A 15639-nucleotide genomic window follows, 5' to 3' on the forward strand; every position below is an offset into this window, starting at 1 on the left:
AATTTTTTTAAAAAAGTCAAAATATAATTTTATCATGAAATTTTGATTCATTATTTTTTTAAAGTACTAAACTATTTTTCCATTTGGGGTGAAATTATAATTTTACCATATATTAATTTATAATTTTGTCATTTATAAATGGATTGAATTACAATTTTCTATTTTTGGGAGCTAAGCCCCTGCCTGCCCCCCTCAGATTAGCGCTTGGTATTTAATAAATGTCAAAAAAGAAGAGAGAAAGAAGACTCCCTATTTCAAGTTTTGGATTCTTGGGGCTCCGATTACTTACTCGAGAATCCAAACATTGGGACTATAGAGGAGGTTGAGGAGATTAACATATTCTAAGCTCATAGTGGTCTAACAGTGAATGATTGCAAATCAGAGTTTTTAGCTTCAAACCTTTGTTTGGTTTTAAAGTGTTTTGGTCATTTTTCGAGGAAACTTGATTCGTAGGATGAAGAAAGGGTGGGGAGAGCTTCATTTTGGTGTGAGAATGGGGTTGATCGAAGCTTCGGTAGCAGCGATGTATGCTAGTGATACTTAGGGTAAATGGAGATGCAACGTTCTAACAGAAAGATTAAGAACGAGAACAGAGAAGAAGAATTCCAGAAAAGGAAGGAAGAGAGAAATTAAGAGAAGAAGACTGTTGAAAATGGTTATCAATTTTCATAATCATTCCTCAAGCAGTTACAGGCAAAATATAACCCTGGACAGAAACTAAACGCTCCCGTTTCAACTAAACAAAACTCACTGTTTCATTTAACTCTTACCAGCAAATACGCAGCGTTTAACTAATTCGAAACAAAACACTTAACTAAAATATAAAAACTATATGACCGTTATTCCTTCCATAACAGTTGCCCACCCTGGAAAGAGAATCATTGTCCTCAAGGATCAAAGGTCGGATAACGACGTTGAAAGTCCAATAATTTTTCCCAAGAAGCATCCTCTGGAAACGTATCTGCCCATTCAACCAATATTTCAACTGCTGCTTGATTTCCCTGCTTGACCATGCCTCTATCCAAAATTCTAATTGGTGTTTTGAGCAAGAGTAGGTGCACTCACGGATAAACCAATATGTTTCTTCAGCTGGGATACATGAAAGGTAGGATGGATCCTAGCTGATGGAGGCAGAGACAATCGGTAAGCCACCTTCCCTATGCGTGCTTCCACCGGAAATGGTCCAAAGTATCGAGGTGATAGCTTCTGATTCTTGAATTTGCGCAAAGAATGCTGCCGATAAGGTTGTAGTTTCAAATAAACTAAATCCCCAACCTGAAATTCCCTTTCTGATCGCCGCTTATGTAACACCCCAACTCGATTCCGTCGCCGGATTAGAGTTACGAGGCATTACAGATCAAAACCCAACTCAAATTTTTTTTTTAATTATACTAACTCAACCACGAAATTTCATTCCACATATATATATATATATATATATATATATATATATATATATATATAAACACATAACCAATTAAAATCAAACATGCATCATAAATCAAATTACATATACTAACCATGTCTCAAAATTTCAACCATATCATTATCATTTACCTAATCAAAATTTAATATCATTCAAATTCTTAAAACATTTCCAAACATATATGATTATATATCAAAATCCAAGCATATATCCACACATATATTTGTATACATATTTCATTTCAAGTTACTAACTATACTACATATTACAAGATAGGTGGTACACCCTATTTGGACAACTATTATACATCAATTTGAACAGCATTTATATACCAAACTAAATAGCATTTTCACACCAAAATTTGGACAGCATATATACAAAATTGGACTGCATTTATACATAAAAAATGACAGCATATACATATATAATTGGACTGCATTTATACATCAAAATTGACAGCATATACATATATATTTGGACTGCATTTGTACATCAAAATTTGACAGCATATACATATATAATTGGACTTATACGTCAAAATTGACAGCATATACATATATAATTGGACTGCCTTATACATCAAAATTGACAGCATATACATATATAATTGGACTGCATTTATACATCAAAATTGACAGCATATACATATATATTTGGACTGCATTTGTACATCAAAATTTGACAGCATATACATATATAATTGGACTGCATTTGTACATCAAAATTTGACAGCATATATATTCATTTACTCTATCAATAAGCCAAACGTAATTTATCACCAACATTTACAAGCATACTTCAATTTATAAATCATCCCTATATTAACTTAACTACTAAATCCAACCAAATCATATATATATTTCATATATAATACATAACCTAGACACTTAACTTAACATTACTTATCTTAATGAATATAACAACTTAATTACTTCAACCACATAATTATCGAAACACTTGAATGAAATCACCATGCACATATATATACATTACCATATAAATACTAACCATAAAATACTAATCCATGATTAAAGTATGCTTAAACCGTAATTCAGCCCAAAACCGAACACAAACAAGAAAATTAAGCCATTTTCGCATGGCTTAATATTACATAATCTAAATTCAAGCATTTCATTACGCTATACATGCCATAAGATCAATTCAAAATTTACAAAATACCGAGAGGAGTCGATAGTGTGATAATCTTCTCGACGATCCCGAGCTCGTAACCAACTTCCAAAATCTATAAAACGAAGAACGACATACACACAAGAAGCTATTTAAGCTTAGTAAGTCATAAGCAAACATTATTCATTTTAACATTAATATTAAACCAACCAAATCAAATATAAATAAACATTTAACTTTAATAGCTTAATGCACAAATACTCCAATTATTGTATACTTATCAAAATATAATTTAAAAAAACTACAATAATAATCCAAACTACCAATGACTTATAAGCACAAACATGCTCACATATTGTTCATATATCAAATAACTTTGTATCATCAATTCAATATACAACTTACCTTAATTTCATAGCATGATATAAATACATACCTGAACATTATTATTATTTCGATTTCACATTCGGTCTTCACTTAACATTGCCCGTTGAACCGTTCGGAATTAAAAAGGATACACGGATAATTAAAAAGCTAGTACAATGCCAACATGCCAGACGTGGTCTTACATGTAATCACATACCGATGCCACTGTCCCAGACAGGGTCTTACACAAAAACACAAGTCGATGCCGACGTCCCAGACGTGGTCTTACACGAAAACACATATCGGAGTCCTATGTCATGACATAAGTATCCTATCTATTCCTAGGGTTCGTACGGGGCTTTTAGGCGTTGATTATCGATCGAATCGAACTCGAAAGAAAATTCCTATCTTAATAATAATTTTCGGCCAAAACATATAACAAATAAATAATTTAATTTATCACTTATCATTTATATATTCTTGAATTTAACAACATTTAAATGCTTATCGACTTACCTCGGATGTCGTCGACTGCTAAATCGGCTACTCGACCACTTTTGTCTTTCCCCGATCCAAATTCGATTTCTTTAATTCTTGATCTAAAAATATTCAAATTAAGCTTATTTAAACACCATTCTATTCAATTTACCCTAAAAACACATGAATGGGAAAATTACAATTTTGCCCCTAAAATTTCACACTTTTTACAATTTAATCATTTTTGCTCAAAACACAAAATACACCAATTTTGACTACACTCCTTAAGGGCCGAATATTCCTAGTGTCTATACAAGCTCATGCATTTCATTTATTTCACATTATAGTCCTTCAAAAACTTATTTTCTCAATTTAGCCCTAATTACTCAAATTCACCAAAAATTCAAAGACAAAACATGTTAATCTAACAATTATATTTCATATTTCATCAACTAAAATCATGAAACTCAAACATTCATCAATAGCACATTTCAAAATCATCAACAATTCATAAAAATAAGACATGGGTTTTGAAGTATTCAAAGCAACGATCTCAAAAACGTAAAAATTATCAAAAAAACAAACAAAATTCATACCTCAATCAAGCTTGCAAGTGCTGAATATACTAAAGCTTTTAAACAATCTTCTTTGTTCTTAGTTTCGGCCAAAAGATGGAGAAATAATGCTTTAATTTTAATATATTAAACATGCACTAACATTAATAATTAGTTTACTTTATTAACCTTTATATATATATATACTTATATTTATATAAGGCTATACTTGTAATTTGCCACCCACTAACTATATTTTGGCCTTATTACATCATAAATCCTCCATTTAATAAAGACAACAACAATTTGGTACCTTTAGATTTAACCCCTAAATTTTCATTTTACGCGATTAAGCCATTTTCTTTAATCAATCTCTCAAACGACAAAATTAAAACACGAAAATTTCACACAATTAAATTCACACATCATAAACACACAAAATAATATTAAAATATTTTTTTCTAATTCGAATTTGTGGTCCCGAAACCACTATTCCGATTAGGGTCAAAATTGGGCTATTACAGCTTATCAGCCATCTGTTTCATTCGATCTTGTGCCCGACTTAAATGGAACTTAAGCGCCTTACGTATAGCTTATCGGTTTTGCAATGTACGATCCACCGAAGCGACTGGAGTTGCCCCTGATATGTAAGGCAAATGCAATGGAGGTGTTTGTCCATATAAAGCCTCATATGGTGTTGTCCGAATGGCAGAATGATAGGTGGTGTTATACCACCATTCCGCTAAGGGCAACCAAGAAACCCATGTCGACGGTTTCTCACCCACCATGCACCTCAAGTAGCCCTCCAAACATTTGTTCAAAACCTCCGTCTGGCCGTCGGTTTGAGGGTGATAGGCGGTAGACTTCTCAACTTAGTGCCCATGTGTTTGAATAATTCCTGCCAAAAGTGGCTCAAGAATATTTTGTCCCGATCGGTAACAATAGACTCAGGGATGCCGTGTAGTTTATATACATGAGTGAGGTACTCTTGAGCCACCGTAAGAGCAGTATAAGGGTGAGCCAATGCTAAAAAATGGCCATATTTGGTTAAGCGATCAACCACCACAAGGATCGTTGACTTCCCGTGCGAGAGTGGCAGGCCTTCCACAAAATCCATGCTAATATCTGCCCAAGCTCGTTCAGGTATCGATAATGGTTGCAAGAGCCTAGGATAAGCAGCATTATCGTTTTTGCAACGTTGGCAAGTGACACATTCCCTTACCCACTGTTTGACATCTTTAGTGAGCCCTTTCCAATATAACAAGGCAGATATTTGATGGCGCGTGGCATGGCTCCCGAATGACCACCTATGGGAGTGTCGTGGAATAGACCAAAAAGCCGTTTCCGTAACAACCCATCATTACCTACTACCACATTCCCCTTCCTGCGCAAACAATTTCCATGCCAGGAATATTTTGGATGTAGTTGGGGTTGAGTTCTTACCTGCTCAATCAGCCGACAAAGCTTCTTATCCGATGCATATAACGCTATGATTTGTTCCCATACTTTAGACCAATCCCCATCGTTACCTTCTTCGCATTGGAACAACTGACCCTCAGAAGCAATTGGTTTCCTTGATAGTGCGTTGGCCACAGCATTTTGAGTTCCCTTACGATAAACAATCGAATAATCATACCCCAACATCTTTGCCACCCATTTTTGCTGATAAGGAGTGATAGCTTGTTGTTCCGACAAGAATTTCAGACTTTGATGGTCTGTTTTGATAATAAAATGTCGGCCAACCAAGTAAGAATGCCACTTCTTGACTGCTAACAATACGGCCATCATTTCTTTGTCATAAATGGACAAAGCCTGATTTTTAACCCCAAGGGCCTTACTAAAAAATGCCACTGGCTTCCCATTTTGCTGAAGCACGGCTCCAATCCCTTGGCCACTTGCATCAGTTTCCACACAGAACAACTCCTGAAAGTTGGGTGAGGTTAATACTGGCACTTGGCAAACAGCGGATTTGAGCTGCTCAAAAGCTGCTTGCTCTTCATCTGCCCATTTCTAAAGGACGTCCTTTCGTAACAAGGCTGTAAGAGGCTTGGCCAACAATCCATAACCACGTATAAACCTCCTATAATACCTTGATAACCCCAAAAATCCACGTAATTCCTTGATAGATCCAAGAGAAGGCCAATCCAATACACTTTCCACCTTAGCTCGGTCTATGCAAACAGTACCTTGAGAAATCACGTGTCCCAAATACTATATATGTGTGGCTCCAAAGACACATTTAGACTGCTTGGCATAAAGCTGATTCATCCGCAATACTTGTAATACTTCACTCAAATGCATTACATGTTCACCCCAACCTCTCGAATAGACAAGAATGTCGTCAAAAAATACAATGACGAACTTCCTTAACATAGGCCGAAAAATCGAGTTCATGAGGGATTGGAAGCTCGAAAGAGCGTTTGTCAAGCCAAATGGCATGACCAAAAACTCATAATGTCCTTCGTGAGTCTTGAAAGTTGTTTTAAAAATGTCCTATTCGCACATTCGGATTTGATGATATCCCGAACGCAAGTCCAACTTAGAGAAGTACTGAGCTTGCCCCAACTCATCAAGTAGCTCTTCAATAATGGGAATGGGAAATCTATCTTTGATCGTGAGTTGATTAAGTTGTCTGTAGTCAATGCAAAGTCACCAACTTCCATCTTTTTTCTTGACCATAACCACCGGAGAAGCAAAAGGGTTGTTGCTGTCACGAATAACTCCAACTCGTAACATCTCCTACACCAGTTTTTCTATTTCGTTCTTCTGAACCGCAGGATATCTGTATGGTCGCATTCGAACCACCTTAGATTCGTCCACTAATGGTATTCGGTGATCATGTAAACGAACAAGAGGTAGACATGTAGGCAACTGAAAGACATCATCAAAATCACTCAAGAGATTTTGCAACTCGAGCGGTAGACTGGTTGATTGCATTGTAAGAAGAGTTTGCTCAAACGAAGCTAGTAGCATCGGACACAGACCATTGCCCACTAAGCTCATGCACTTGGAAAATTCTCCACTATGAACGATATGGATTAAACCAAGTCCTGTTCCCCTCAAAACACAAGTCTGATTCCCATTTTTAAACTGCATGGTTAGGTTGGAAAAATCCCACACGATCGGCCCCAACGCCAACAACCACTGGACACCAAGAACCAGATCAAACCCCTTTAACAGATAACACTAAAAAATCTGTAGTGCATTGATATCCTTGTGCCTCCCATATGACAGCCCTACATAAACCTTGAGTACACAATTTAACCCCATTAGCTATCAGTACCTTCAAATTTGGCCCAGCCTCAATAGTCAGATTCAACCGCTTAGCTACTTTGAAATCAATGAAATTATGCGTACTTCCCGAATCAGCCAAAGCCACCACTTGTGATTGATCAATAACTGCTGGAAAACGCATAGTTGTTGGACCCTGTAACCCTTGTAATGCTTGTAAAGACAACATCGGAGCTGCATTCCCAGGCAATGTCTCTGTCAATTCCAATTGTTCATCACAATCGTGGAAGTCATCCGGAGAAGGATTACGTATTTCATGTTCATTTTCCCAGGAAGGTTCGACAACCAACTGATACAGTTGTGACTTAGAACATTTAGGGCCTGGGGCATATTTCAGTCCGCACCAAAAACAAAGTCCTTTTTTTCTTCCTGTCCTCCAACTCAGCTTGCGATAAGGACTTGGAAGGAAGTTTAGGAGCAAATTTCCCACTCACTGTGTCACTGGCCGATCCAACACTACCACTCCCACGCTGACTCCTAAGCACAGGAAATAATGGCTTCATTATATTAGACCCACCCGGAAGACCGCCTTCTCTTTTAACCGGCCCCGCAACAATGGTTTCCACCTGTCGTGCTAACTGATAACCTTCAACCAACGTTTGAGGCTTGAACAACCGAAGATATTGGCCGATTTCCGATTTTAGGTTGCTAAGGAATATGCTTAATGTATAAGATTCCGGTAAGCTGAGCTGATTTAACAAACTCAAAAAATCATCATGAAATTGGTCCACTGAGCTAAGTTGTTTAAGGGACACTAATTCGGACATAGGATCTAAGAAACAATCAGACCCGAAACGCTCTCGAAGGCCCAGTGAATAAACCTCCCAAGACACTTGATGTATCCCTCCATGTCGACGCACAAAAAAATGATGCCAATCAAGTGCTTTGCCTTCTGTAACATGACAATCCTGACTTTTGTATGATCTGCAATTCCTTCAGCCTCGCAATACTGCTCTATTTTAGACCACCAACCTCGGAAGTGCTCACCATTAAAATGTGGACAGTCAACTCGGAAAGAAGAGTGTTCAGACTCCCGCAGCACTCCCTTCTGTAACATGTTAGAGTGGCTGAGATCTGCTCTTGGAGACACTATTAAATGTTCTTGGGGTGGAAATCCCGGTGGTGTTCCTAAGATTCCCTTTCCCTTACTACTAGAGGCATTCCCCATAATCGATGGATTCCCTTGGCCCAAATACTGTTTGAACAAAGAATGAATCTCAGAGCGAAGTTCTGAACGCACCTCCAACTTAATCTCTGCTTACAGATCTTTCATCTTAGAGTCCATTCGTGCATCCCACTGAGTCAGCTCTAGCTACAAATGAGAAATCTCACCTTGTATCTGGCCGATTTCCTTCTGCATACGAGTACTAATTCCATCCCCTGTCATGAAGATCGGCTGGATCTGATACCTTTTGCAACGTTCTAACAGAAAGATTAAGAACAAGAACAGAGAAGAAGAATTCCAGAAAAGGAAGGAAGAGAGAAATTGAGAGAAGAAGACTGTTGAAAACGGTTATCAATTTTCATAATCATTCCTCAAGCAGTTACAGGCAAAATATAACCTTGGACAGGAACTAAACGCTCCCGTTTCAACTAAACAAAACTCACCGTTTCATTTAACTCTTACCAGCAAATACGCAGCGTTTAACTAATTCGAAACAAAACACTTAACTAAAATATGAAAACTATATGATCGTTATTCCTCCCATAACAGGAGAAAAAAATAAGGTAAAAATTCAAAAGAAAATATGAAAATGGGAGGAGGAGAAGAAGAAGAAGAATAAAAAATAAAGAAAATGAGAAAGAAAATTAAATAAAAGGAAAAAGAAGAAGAAGAAAAAAATGCAAGATTCTAGGAATTGGATTGGACCATTTGGTAAGACCAAGAATCGACTAATTCTTCAATTTGAAAAAGAGGTTAAATAGATGATTGAATTAGTTGAATTAAATTGTTTACTTTTAATATTTTTAATAATTTATTTAATTAAATTGAATAACTAATCAAATTATAACTAATGGTTTCATTTACAGAATATTAAAAGAAAAGGGAAAAGAAAGAAAAAATGAAAAAATAAATAAATAAGGGCGGGACCTACATGAAACCTTAAAAAGGAAAGCCAAGACACATTTGTGGCCTTCACGTGAAAAAGAGAAAAAGGAGAAAAGGGGCACATTGCTCTTCAGTCCCTAGAGGCTTTTTGGGTAAATTGCTTTGTAGCTTTTGCTTTTTAAATTCAATTTATTTAAGGTTTTTGCATTTTGGTGTGGCGTGTATTATTATAAATATGTTATATTGTTATTTGTGACGTTTTGCATTCAAATTTGACCAATAATAAATTTATCAAGAAATTGTATTTTAAATTAAGATTAAAATAAATAAAATAAAAATCATAAGATATGGTGGTTGCTAATTTGATCCCTTAATTTTGAGATCGGAGTTTGATCTCCACTCACGAGAATGGAGTATATTTCATGGTCGGTCATTTACCTCTTTCAAAAGCACTCGCGACAAAAGGATTAGTTACTACTACTAGTAGTGGACACTTTGATTTCGACCAAAAATAAAATAAATAATTTTTTTTAGAACCAAGTGATATATTCTTGATTTTTTAGAGTGTCGAGTAATGTTTAAAACTATCAAAATTGAATAAATTAAAAATACGAGAAAATATGTAAAAGTAGATTAATAATGTGTATGGATGGATAAAGAACAAATTCATATATTATTTAGTAAAATTAATTTTGTTTTTATAGACAAAATGGTTATTTTGATAACTTTTAATTTATTTTAAAATTATAAATTTCTAGGTGAAAATCACACCTAAATAAATATATCATTGGGGATTTCATTTGTTTTAAAATTAGCCTAATGTATTATCTGAATTTGTTGATTCAATGAATTTAATCGATATTTAAATTTAATTCTCTCTATTTTATTTTTTCTTTCTTTTCTTATTCATATTTTAGTTTTTATTTTGGTGATTTATTTTCTTGTTATCAATAATTGGTGGGAGGATTTAGGTTAGAGATTTTGATAAATTCTTTAATTATGCACACACATGTACATGTGTATCAACATTACATGAGATTTAAATCTTTTAGGAGAGAGTAAAGAACCTAAATTCTTGTGAGGAGGCTATCATAATACTTTCAGAATATAAATTACCTATGCTTATCGCTACAACAAAAGTGGCTTTAACAACTACATTTTATAACGATATTTTATATTGTACACAAATTTTGATTTGAACAATTATTTGGAAATTTTAGAAACAAATTTTTATTTATAATTTTGAAAAGTGTTACAATATTTGGATTTTTTAGTTACAAAGAAAATTCTTTTGATTTTTTTTTTGGTTGAGTTTCAACTTGAAAAAAAATGGATTGCTTCCAGTGTTTTGGTGACTTGCTATTGAAATGGGTTTGAATTTCCTTTCTTCAATTAAATGGATTGAAAGATGACTTTCTTCAAAAAAGAATTTTGACCTTCTTTCCTCGGATGAACAGGATCAAAAGGCAACATTTCTCAAAATTGGTATGGTGTTTGTCAAATTTTTTTTTTAGGAATTGCTTGAAATTTTGGAGAGAACTTCGAATTTGCAAAATCTTATGATAACTCTAATATCTCAGAGTTATTTGTCTTTTATTTTATTAGGATTTTAATTTATTTTGTAGGTTAGTTTTAGTAAATGCTTGAAATTTTATTTTATTTATGTTTTAAGTTAATTATATATTATTAGTGTTACTCATTTTTAGTGTTTCTTACCTAATGCAGTTCAACATAACATGGAGTAAAATATAAAACCATAATTTTATGATTCAACTCTCTACTTTTACCAATCGAGAATATGCCTTAGAGTTTCCTAAAATTACAATTTTTCCAACAATAACTTAATCAAATACTAATTTGACAAAACCTAAAGAAATTGAAAATAATTTTTCACTTTTAGGTCTAAAATGAATAACTCTTGGTCTAAATTAGATGGGTCAAATCATGATTCATAATTAGGATAGGAATATACATGATTACCTTGGGTAGTCATAATTGGGGTTTGTTCTTAATCAATTTGGTCTAAATTATTGGTATAGGAATACAACTAAATCGTTAGATTGAATTAGTTCTTTAACCGCTTAGAAAAAAAATTAAAGGAAATTTAGTCCCTAGGTTAGTAATCAACTTTATTAGGATAAATTTGAGTGAAGATAAAACAATTAGCTAATACATTTGATGGAATTGTAATCCTATGTTTTTATTATTGATTGATTATTTCGTTTTAATTTCTTTGTCTATTTTTGTTTATTTGATTGAGTTGAAAAATTATATTATCAATTTACTTGGATAGGTATTGGAGTAAGAATTGATGATTAGCATCATACTTAGTAATAGCTCTCTATGGGATTGATATTTTTTATATGAATTGTCACAATATGTATACTTGTGTGTGCAATATTCATTCAATAAGTTTTTGGTGCAATTGTTGGGGAGCCAATTGCTAATTTCGTTAAAAACATTGATTTAAATACTTTTCGCCTAGCTCAATTTTTTTTTTAAATTTTTGGGTACTTTTGTCTTGTGTATGCACAAAAGCCAAAATCTAGATTTGCTACCAATTGATAGAGATTGAGAGAACTCTATGAAGACTAAGACAATTAAATATCAATTCTGAGGTTGAATCCAAAGAATCAACAATGGTTGGCCCTAATGGGAATGATAATGATAATAAATAGCTTAATGTACGAGTCCTCCTACTGTTCTTGTTGAGCCTATGTCTATCAAAGACTATTCCATAATGCATGCTAAAGGGCTTCGTACTATAGCATTTGTTTTCTGACTGTAGAAGCGAACAATTTTGAGATTAAGCTAGCGGTTATTTAGATGGTTGAAGCTAATCAATTCTCTAGTTTTTCCTATGAAGATCCCAACCAACATATGTGGAAGTTCATCAAATTATGCAATACATTCTGATTTAATGGTGTTTTGAAAGAGGCTGTGAAATTAGGGTTGTTTTCATTCTCTTTATCTGGACAAGTTGCTGATTGGTTAGATGGCTTACCGAATGACTCAATTAAAACATGGGATCAAGTTGTGGAGAGGTTTTTGACTAAGATCTTCCCTCCAACGAAGACAACTAAATTGCAGAATGACATCACCAGTTTCCAACAATATGATGTTGGATATGGTGTCCTGAGTGTCGTATATTCATTTGTAAACTTATAATTATACTTTGTAGAATTTTCCTCATATGGTATTTGCATGCAAAACAAAATAGAAGCAAATATTGGCTCGCTAGTTGTCTAATGTTTAAACTAATATTAAACGGTATTAATTTGTTGGATCATAATACGGAAAGACAACTTATATTAGTAGACAAAATCTAAACATGTCCTTAGTCTAATCAGAAATGAGCAAACTGATTCAAAGACTAATATGGCGTCTATCAAGTCCAATTAACTAAAAGATTAAGGGTCAAATTTAGCTAAAAAAGTATAAATGTCAAATTAACAAAAGGTGTAAATGTCGAGGGTGAAATTTATCATTATGCCTACAATAAAAAGACAGTAACATTTTGGTTCGGTTAAATTTTGCTATTAGCCCATGTACTTTACAAAAGTTGTGGATTTAGTCTTTATACTTTAATTTGGTCATTTTTAGTTCCTGTATTTTTTAAGTATTAAAATTTTAGTCCTCACTAAACGATGGTTGTTAAATTTATTAAGTTAAGTTAATCTATTTTTAAAATCTAATGCGACAAACATTTATCATATGTGTAATACCATGTTGTTGGAAAAATTATTCTTATGGGAACTTTGAGGCATATTCTCAATAGGTAAAGGTGGAGAGTTGAATCATAAAATTATGGTTTCATATTCTACTCCATTAGACCTTTACAACAGTATATCATATACTCAAAATGGTTGAGTGATGAATGAGAAATTGATGCTCAAAGTAAGCTACTTGGAAATATTGTTGAGGAAAAATAAAGGCTTAGATCCCACATTGGTTAAATACCAAAGTGTGAGATGTGTTTATATGTGTAAACCCTTTTGAAGGGTAATTGAATAACTAAACTTATAATTCTACCTTGCGCGCAAGGGGGCGTAGGTCCAAACTCGACGGGGTTGGGGTGCACCCACGACATGTGGGCGACGCGAAATGTCCGAACTTGTTGGGAAATGGGCTTGTGAATATTTTAAGCCCAACACGAATTTATTTTTCCTCAGTAGACATAATCTACTTATTTATGGATAGTATCTGATTTGACTTAATTTTTAAATCAAAATGATATTTTGGCTCCTTAATGGTAGATTTTATGGTTATTTCCAAATTTTCCACTATCTTAAATGCCTATAAAATACTGTGTATTCTGTAGGATTACTCACAAATTTGATTAATTTCTTATATCGAAATCTTATTCTTTTCAAAACTCTTCTTTTGCCTCTCTATATTTTTACAATATTCCGATGATAGAAAAAGGCAAAGTTCGCTCGTTGATCATTGTAGAGGTGCTACTACTATGATCACTTTTGTTGTTGTATCCAGGGAGACATTCGACCAACGTTTCTTCGAGTACCATAGGAGCGGCCGAATCTGTATTAAGGAAACTGTGTTTACAGGCCTTAACGTTTCGTAAAATCTCAATTCTCCTTTATTTCAACTATTTATTATGCTATTTTATTTTATTTTTGCATTTGATAAATTAATTATAAATCATTCTATTTATATTTTATTTCATATGTGTTTATTTATATTTAATTTCTTTTGTTCGCTAACGTGTTTTGTCTAACAATCTTAAGACATATCCATTTTTTTTTTCTAATCCTAGACAAATGAGACACCAAGGCGAAGAATTTTTTTTTTGAAAATCAATTTTCTTTTAAAAATTAAATAAATCTGTTTCAGGATTTTTCTCGCCGTTCAACAGATTTCTTTTTCCTCCATTTTTGTTTTATTTCCAAATGAATATTAAAACTAATAAAATGTGTTTCAAGGTTTTTCCCGCCGTTTAACAAATTTTATTCAATTTTCTTTCCAAAATTAAAAGTAAATAAAATCCGTTTCGGAATTTATTCCCGCCGTTTAACGAATTTTATTATTTTGATTTTATTTCCAAACGGGAAATTAAAGGAAAATAAAATCTGTTTCTGGATTGATTCCCATCGTTTAATGATTTTATTACAAATTTGTTTTTTTTCAAAAACGAGTAAAATAAAATTTGTTTCGGGATTTATTCCCGCCATTCAACGATTTCATTCCAAAATATGTTTTATTTAAAAAAACAAAAAAATAAAATCTGTTTCGGGATTGATTCCCACCATTCAACGGATTTATTACATTTTGATTTTGTTGCAAAAATAAGAAATTAAATTAAATCTGTTTGATTTATTCCCACCACTTAATAAATATTTATTTGATTTGATTTTGTTGCCAAAACAAGAAATAAAATAAAATATGTTTCGGATTTATTCTCACCGTTTAACAAGATTTTATTTGATATTGTTTTGTTTCCAAACAAATATGTAATCAAATAATTTCATTAAGGGTTTATTCCTCTATTCGACATATTTTAATTTGATTTAATGATATAATTTTTTTTGGGGATTTAATCCTGTCGTTTAACAATTTTTTTTTTAATTTCGTTTCAGAATTTTTATTCTACCATTTAACAAATCAAAGGAAACTTTTTCTGTTTATGGTGGCCTTAGTTGTGGCTTTAAATTGAATTAAAAGAATTTTATCAATGGTGAATTTATAATATCAGAATGCATGTCTATGATTGGTTCTTTGAAAGACTTGGTATCTAAGCGTGCCGAGTGCACCACCTCTCTTTTGAGGTTACCTACTTGGTGCATTGTTTTATTATATTTTTTATTAGACTGTATAAACTTTTGTTTTAGGTTTTATTAGATTCCTATTGTCTAACAAAAGTTGATAAGTTTTCTAATTCTGGTTTTGTTTCTTAACAGAAAAATGGAGACTCCTACCAATTCAATCAATTCGCAATCTGAAGTTTTGGTTCAAACGCAATCTTCGATTTAAAACTCAATATTGCCTGTGGCGGCTGTTGTAAATTACAACGAGAAACCTGCAAAATTCTCTGGATAGAATTTCAAGACTTGGCAACAGAAAATGTTGTTTTATTTGACCATGTTGAACTTGACCAAATTTTTGAAAGATGACCCTTCTACTGTTAAAGAGGGCGAGGTAGATGAAGTTACCGCTTTCACTACTGTTGAAGCTTGGAAACATTCAGATTTCCTATGCTGAAACTACATCCTGAATGGATTTTCGGATGCACTGTACGAAGTATATAGTGTTAAGAAAATAGCTAAGGAATTATGGACATCGTTGGACCATAAATAAAAAGGCCAAAAATGTTGGAACTAAAAAGTTCTTAG

The sequence above is a fragment of the Gossypium raimondii genome, chromosome 7 (assembly GCF_025698545.1).
Source record: "Gossypium raimondii isolate GPD5lz chromosome 7, ASM2569854v1, whole genome shotgun sequence".
Classification (NCBI taxonomy): Eukaryota; Viridiplantae; Streptophyta; class Magnoliopsida; order Malvales; family Malvaceae; genus Gossypium; species Gossypium raimondii.